The sequence below is a fragment of the Microtus oregoni genome, unplaced genomic scaffold, assembly GCF_018167655.1.
Source record: "Microtus oregoni isolate MIOR12 unplaced genomic scaffold, Mior012 000059F_ref0000304, whole genome shotgun sequence".
Lineage (NCBI taxonomy): Eukaryota > Metazoa > Chordata > Mammalia > Rodentia > Cricetidae > Microtus > Microtus oregoni.
Window position 1 is genome coordinate 3,025,223 of NW_024543835.1, and position 8,458 is coordinate 3,033,680.

The 8,458-nt window shown below is 38.4% G+C and overlaps 1 pseudogene; it reads right to left on the reverse strand.

Moving 5' to 3' along the window:
- Positions 1 to 5,899: 5,899 nt before the first annotated feature.
- On the reverse strand, positions 5,900 to 6,879 carry LOC121438963 (annotated as a pseudogene).
- Between the last annotated feature and the right edge of the window lie 1,579 nt (positions 6,880 to 8,458).

Below are 8,458 nucleotides of genomic sequence, written 5' to 3' on the forward strand. Positions count from 1 at the left end.
CCATAATAAATATGCAGAGGACTTGATGCAGACACACGCAGATCCTGTGCGTACTGCTTCAGTCTCTGTGAGCTCGTAAGAGCTTTGCTCAGTTGATTTACAGGTCCTGGTTCTCTTGGTGTCCTCCATCACTTTCTTTAAACAATTTAGGAAGTCATACGTCTTCCCAAAATGAAAGGTACACCCGAGGTCTCATTGTTTTGAATAACAAATCTGGAAAAAACAACAGTAGAATAAAAAAGAACAAAAGAATAAAATAAAGAGAAAGAAATATATAAAGTTCAGCATGTGTAGTAGCTCAGTTGGTACCTTTCATTAATGGGCCTCAACATAGCCCCGTTATTTTCATGCAGTTGTTTTTTATATGGTATTTTAAATACTAAGGAGTCAGTAGAATCTTTCCTAGTTATTTCAAAGTCTAAGATGGGTACAGCCCTGGCTTTTTGCCTTCCTTAAAATTATATGCTGCCACAGATATAGGAGACAGGGTTCAAGTTAATTAAAAATAGAACAGTTTAACATTCATTGAATTCCAACCCTGTTCATCTCTCCCTATATACCTAAAAACTGGGCTTCTTATATCTGAAGTAAAGAGGACAGAAGAAAGGGAGGTCTACATTTCATGTTCTTCTTCCTTTATACCCTTTTTTGCTCACTAATCGCCTTTCAGAATAGTGGGGGATGTTGCTCTCTGAACCCCTGGGCTGCTTGGGTTCTTTTTGCAGCTGATTCAACTTTGAATGAACCCTGCAGATAAAGCAAATCAGTGCCCATGGAATCAAATCCATTGGCTCTTCAGTAATAAGAATGAACATTGCACATTGGTAACTGGATATGATGTTCACCTGGCATGCACAAGGTTCTGGATGCTGTCACCTGTACTGTATTAAAAAATGTGATTGCTCTGCTGAAGATAATAAAGGCCACCTGTTGAGTTTGTAGCTACACTGCATTAACCTTGAATCTTACCGCCAGATTCTAATAGACTAGGAGAAAGATTTTATGCTTAATATATAAAGATCCTTCATGAATTATTTTAACAAAGTAAGAAATCATTCTCGATCATCCTTAAGATCTTTTAAAGTTTTGAGTAACTACAAAGTCCCTTCAAATCTGGTCATTAAGAAACTAATTTTCAAATACTGTTAGACTGCATCAGTGAGGTGAGCCTGTTTGAAATATCAGGAAATATGTCACACATTATAAAAAGAGGTGAATATAGTAAGCCTTCCTTGAACAGTCCCCAGGAATGTTCCCATTTATCAGATGCAAATCATTCTATTTCCTTAGTGGGAGATCCTGGTTTCAGGCCAGGTTCTTCAAAAATGGTCTGTGCTTAACAGGAAAAACACAAAGACATCATTGTTAGCATCCCAGACAGTTATAGCCTGTGAAAGCATCAGTATTTATATGATAACTATCCATTTTGTGATGATGGAGTTCCCTTTTTTCTCCCTGTCTTAACCTTTTGGCAGTTTAATTGCTTGATTACCAACTCCCAATTAGGGCTGTACTTTGGGGTCTGAACTGGTAGAAGAAGAGAAGTCCCAATTAAATGATAAGGAGTAAAATTACCTTTACCTTACACTATTTAACTTCCTCCACAACAAAGACCAGAACTAGAACAGCTAACAGTGGAAGGCTTGAACATGTATTCCTTATGTTGTCTAAAATTTCACTAACAGTTTTAAAAGTAAGCATAACTTTACTGTCCAAGAAAGCAGATTCTAAAAGGAAGGTGTAAACACTTGTATAGTTGAAGTATAGGTTTAAAATTATTCTCCAGTCTGTTCTCTAATGAGAGACCAAACAAAAAAATGGAGGAGCTCGGAGGAGTAGAGTAAGGGAAAACCATAATCAGAATATGTATTATGTGAGAAAGAAAATCCATTTTCAATCAAATGAAGAAAACAGATTCTCAGATATGTGTGGGGGTTAGTTTTACCACACTGAATAAAATAAACTATTCCATTGTTTTGTTTTGACTCATAAAGTTGAAATTCAATTGAATTATTTTTTTTTGTTAACATGGCAAAGAATACTGTAGCATAAAATTGTCAGACAGAAAATTTTTCTTTGAGATACTCAGGTTAAAAATAATAAGTGAAAATATAAATTTAAAAAACTTTCAAATTAAATACAATATTATTTACTATAATTATTCTGTGAATTTAATACATTAAATTTTGGTATAAGGGAAAAAATAGAATCTAAATGATATTTGGGGAAATGACATTTGATCACCATCTTTGGAAAAACTCTAGGAGCTGTCTATGTCATTGACTCCTTTGTCCTGGCTCTCTGTGTTCTTTCAAAGGCAGCCTTAGGAAAACTTCTTACTACAGTACTCATCAAAAGGGATGTTCTGTAATTTGGATGCAAATCACCAGGCCACGTCTAATCATTTCAAGCCATAACTCATTTTCACGACTGTGTCTTGATATCTATTTTGAGATCCTTTTTACTTGTCATCTTCTTCTAAAACAATATTGACCTCTAAATTTTATTATTTGCAAGGAAATATTTATCTTATCTCTAACAACCTGCCAGTCCCAAATGAGTTCATTGTGTACTCAGCATAAATATCATAATATGTTAGGTAATATTGTTATAGCTTTAAGTATACCAGTACCCAAATTATAGTACAGACCTACCTGCAATAGAAAAAAAGAGCAAAACTAATGACACCTCAGGTCCTGCTTCAACAATAATTGATCATGCCCTCAAAATCTCAATGATTCCCAACATTAAAAAGGGAGGACCCCAGGCAGTGCACACGCCTTCAATCCCAGCACTTGGCAGGCAGATCTCTGTGAGTCTGAGGTCAGTCTGGTCTACTGAGTGAATTCGAGGACCTGTCACAAAAAAGGGAGGAGGACCCAAGTAGTACATATGTAGAGTGAAATATTGAAAGTTTAAAAAAGTAATTTGATTCTTAACTTCAGCTTTATTTCCATAATTATTCTTTATTATTATAGAAATTTATGTAAAAGGTATAACTAAAAAATCTGTGATTTTTACTGTGGATTAAAAGTGGAGAAGGTGATTTTCTATCTTATACCAAAGTGGGTAAGAAAAGTTATTTCCTTAACCAAGGTGCTTTAATGTTATGGTTTTGATAATAAACATCATGTTTACTATGTCCAGCATGATCAAAAGAGAAGTTCCTTTCTTTTTCATGCTCAGTCTTATTTGTTTAAGATAAAGTGTGCCATCCACGTTTAAACTCGTACTCTATGTTTAACAAATAAGGACATGACTCAGAATTGAATTGTACACTTTGATTTGAAGGTTTTTTTTCAAGGTCAGGACCTAGTTCCACAAGAAATTTTATGTTTTCCGGTAGGGTTGACATTCACTCCCACTAGCTGAAAGACAAACGTGTCTAATAAAGCATTCAGATTCAATTTGCTGTCTGCATACAGCTTGGGGAATCTCCGGAGGTCACTCACAGCATGCTCTACAACCCCAGCCAGGAGAAGTAATGAAAAGATTCTGGTTTGAAAGCTGACAGTACCCCTTCTAAGCTCCTTGAATGTGAATATAATAAGCAAGTTTATAGACACAAATCTCTGTGATTCTAAGGATTTCTATCTTGATCTCTGACTCGGAGGAACATTTAAATGCATGGATTTATGTCTATTATCTGGATGAGTAAATGCTTCATATTGAGCATGTTGGAGGAACTGTGCGTTACCAACTAAGGTCTTATGTAAATCGGGCAAAACAACACCATCACTCCATGTTTAGCTCTGTTAGAAGGTCTCTACAGTCCCACTGTTTCATTTGATTCTAATATTACATAGGCAGATCACACTCTTTTAAAAAATAAAACCCACTTTTATGTCAATTATCCCTCTGGTTTTTCCATTGACCCAAATGTACCCAATATTTATCTGAGAGCTAGTGTGCATTAGTGTGCATTAGTGTCTTGCTCTATAGCAGACATTGGCTAAATATTCTTTGTGTATTGTCCTGTCCAATTTTATAGCTTTCTTAAGAGATACATGCCACCATTACTTTACTTTGTTTTATATTGGTTGTATCTAAAGCCTAAACTAAATGTTTACCCCCAAGAAACTTAAATACTAATAACTCCACTCACAAGGCTCCAAAATCATTAAATTCTTTTCTTTGACCTTTATGTTAAATATACTGGGTCTTGGCCTCATAATCTGTGAACCTAGCCTATATGTATAGACTGCTATATTGTCCATGCTTATATGAATGAATTTTTCAAAGTTCGACAGGAGTACTCCCTCATCCACCCATCCTTTCTCTTTCAGCAAAAAAAAAATCTTAAAAATAAGCTATATGGATGGATTTAGGTTCTTAAAGATTATAATTAACTCCAGGGACGGAAGTTAGTTTCAGTAAAAAGACTTATATGGTTTTTGTGTATTTTTTCTCCTCTAGAATTTAAGAGGCCATGATAATTTCTTGATAATTTCATGATAATTTCAAAAATTAGTGCTATGTATTTAAACAACACTATAATCTAGTCTTAATGAAGTACACAGCCCATTTTGTTTTTGTTTTGCTGGTCTTATGTGTTTACGTTGAGACGTGATACTCTAGGAATCACCTCGTTAAGTAGTTGTGGTGAATAAGTGAATCCCACTGTATAATACAGCCCTATAAAATAAAAATGAATATTGGCTGTAACCTCATCCACCTCATCAAATCTGAATACAGATCAGAAATGTAATATTTGTCATATATTCTAGAAAGTCAGTCCTTGAGTTCTATGGTTTGTATGTACCTGCCATAGCCTTTGCCTTTTATCTGTAGCTTCAGCCATTTAGCTCCCCTCCCCATTGTCATTCTTCCCATCATTACTTCTTAGGATTTCATTTCTGTGTTCAGAAAGGATGTAATATGCTAGGCTATTGTTCATCTCTACTAGCTTGAGTTCTAGTGAAACAGGCACCTAGGTTCAAATTTATTTTCCTTATCTTGTGAAAACTGGGTTGTTCCAGTAAAAGATACTATGATAAAGATAATGGGTATAAGGAGATTGAGCAAAATGAACGAATAAACCTACCTGGACAGAGAAGATGAGGTCTTTAGTAAGCCATCTTATTGTAGACATACTCAAGAAATAAAGTAAAGATAGCAGAATCACTAAATGAATAAGATTGTATATACTATACATTAATATTAATTAAAAGATGTTATGATTATAGTTAGTGAAACTCAAGAGGGAAATAAACATTAACATCTGCATGATCATAAATGCTAAGTTCTTTTTTCATACCTATTATTGCCTATTTTGATCTTTAAAATGCCCCCAAAGAACGAAAATTATGATTTTACTGCCATTAAAGAAATTGAATTTGAGGAAACGCCAGAATGAAGTTTGTCACTTCCTATTTCTCGTCCTCTGTCCATGTCACTACAATAGTGAGGTCAGGAATTGATTCACCAAACAACAGTATACTGCAACTAAACAATGTCTTTTAAATCAAGGAAGACTTGGACCGGATAAATAGAAGAAAGTTGACTGAGAACAAAGATTTGCTTCCTTCTGCTTCCTGGTTATACTTGCTGAATACCAGAGACTAAACTAGGTGAGAGCAGCCCTAACAGATGTTCTAGAAGTGCAGGACAACTAGGGAATTTAGGAAAGGGAGGTAAAAGTAGACAGACTGAGGATTCACAAAATATGGGAACAATAATACCATATAACTGAATGGACATAGGAACAAGATTTTGTGTTTTAGTTAACATTTATTTGTTGCTGAAATAGTGATAAAGCATTTAATATTTTATTTCTGTTCACAATAATAAGTAAACTGTAATATTAAGCCCTGTTAGACGTTGACAATTTTCAAGAACAATTACAATGAAAACAGCAAACACGGAAATGTTTACAGATCCAGGTCATAACAGGGAGTGGTCACAGGGCTTTGCAACAATACTTAGCAGAAGCCACTTTGTAATTGCTCGCACTAAACAGAGAAGTGAAATTCTCAGCTAGGTATTTAATGAAGTAGTGCATGTATCTAGACACTCGCATAACACTGTGCCTACTGAGGAAATGGGACAATACTCTCCCAATTTGAACAAATAATCGTAGGAGGTGTGGAGACCCATAAACCTGAGACATTGGAATATGAGGATAAGCAGGTGGATTTCGGCAGACTGGGGTTTTTCAAACTGATAGAGCAGCTGGGTGCCCAGCATCTTGTTGAAATACTCTCTTATTCCACATACAAGCTCATCAACAGAATATTCATTGTTATCAGCCTTTCCCTGTGATTTCACAAAAGTGACATATTCCACGAGAATAGTATCTACATTCTTCTCAGCATGGAGTTGGAATAACTGCTTATGCTTGTTTATCAGTTCCCAGTCCTCAACAAGACATGACTTAAGCTCTTAAGGCAACTTCAATTCAAATATCAATCTCATCTTCCGTGCCTGCATAGACTGACCAGTGTTGACAGTCCCATGCACATTCTGGTGAGGAATCTGTGATACTGTGCTGGTGGTACCACTACCAACTCTGTTTTCTGGTGTATCCTGTATGTTCTTTGGCACTGGCATGTTAGGCGCAGATCCTGAAGAATAGTGATGATCTTTCGCCACAGGATACCGGTTCTCTACACTGTTACTTTTCTCAACTGCTTTGGGAAGAGTGACCTCTCTCCTCAGAATAAACTTTCTCAAAACAGCTGCCTTTATTTTCAATCTGGCCTTTCTCAGCAGAGAGCTGTCTCTTTGCAGGGTATCTTTTCTTAACAAAGTGTACCGTCTCCCCAGAGTGCACTTTCTCTGCAAAGCAGAATCTCCTGGAAGATAGACATTTCTCTGCAGGAGGCTTTTTTTTTGGGGGGGAAGGGCAACTTTCCTCGGCAGATAGATGATTCTCTGCATGTCGGCTTTTCTTTGGAGGCCTACATCTTCCTGTTGGTTCAACTGTCCAACTGTCCTCTCTCCACATAGTTACCCCTTTCCACTGACAGACCCTCCTATACAGAGCAGCTTTTCTTCTGAGGCTGACCTCTCCCTGTAGGATGATGTTCACCTGAAGAGGGTCCTATCTCCTCAGAGTTACCCCACTGGAATGAGTAACCCTCCTCTGAAGTGTAACTTTTTCTGATGCAATGTCTCTCTGTGTGGTGATATTTCCCGGGAGAAGGTCCGTTGTTTGATGAGTTATCCTTCTCAGATGAATTAATCTTCTCCGCAAGGGAAATGTTGATCAGATGACCTCTTCCTACAGGGCGATCTTCACCTGCAGAGGTTCCTCTCGCTGTCAAGTTACCCATTTCCACTGAGTGACTCTTAGGGCAGCTTTTGATGGACTGACCGCCCCATGCAGGATGATCTTTACTTACAGAGTGTCCTCTCTCCTCAGAGTTAACCCTGTTGAATAAGTAACCCTCTTTTTCAGGGTACCTTTTTCTGAGGTGACAGCTCCTTGTGCAGTGCTCTTTTCCAAGAGAGAGTCCTCTATTTGCAGAGTTACCTTCCTCAGAAAAGTGACCCTCTTCTGCAGGGCGGCTTTTGATGGATTGACCTCTCCCTGCAGGGAGATCTTCGCCTGCAGAGGGTCCTATCTCCTCAGAGTTATCCCACTGGAATGAGTAACCCTCCTCTTCAGGGTACCTTTTTCCGAGGTGACGCCTCCCTGTGTGGCGATCTTTGCCTGGAGAAGGTCCGCTGTTTGCTGAGTTACCATTCTCAGAGGAGGGGATTTTGATGAGGTGATCGCTCCCTTCAGGACGATCTTCACCTACAAAGGGTCCTCTTGCTGTCAAGTTACCTCTTTCCACTGAGTGATTTTCGGCAGGGTGGCTTTTGATAGATTGACCTCTCCCTGCAGGGAGATCTTCATCTGCAGAAGTCCTTTTCCCAGCCGAGTTGCCCAACTCGAATGAGTAACCCTCTTCTTCAGGGTACCTTTTTCTGAGGTGACGTCTCCCTGTGTGGCGATCATTCCTAGGAGAGGGTTCTCTCTTTGCAGAGTTGCCATTCTTAGAGAACTGACCCTCCTCTATGGGGTAGCTTTTGATGAGACGACCTCCCACTGCAGAGCTAGTCTTCTCTGGTGAATGACCCTTCCTAGCCAGGTGACATTTTTCAGCTGTCCCTATGGGGTGATTTTTCTCTGTAGAGAGTCCTCTCTTCACCAAGGGGTGGCCTCTCTCTACCTGGTGATCTCTCTGTGCAGAAATAAATTTCTTAACTGGGGGGTCTTTCTCTTCAGGGTGAAGAGTTCTCAGTAGAGGGACCTCTCCCATCCAAGTAACCTTTCTCAGTAGATAGACTCTTCTTAGTAGAAAGTCCTTTCTTTGAAGGTTGACCTCTCATGATAGGGCGGCCTCTCTCACCATAGTGGCCTTTCTCAGCCAAACCACGTTCCTCTGTAGAGTGACGTTTTTCTATGAGACAACTTTTCTTGATAGAGCGACCTCTCTCTGTAGGAAGATCTTGCTCAACAGAGAGACGC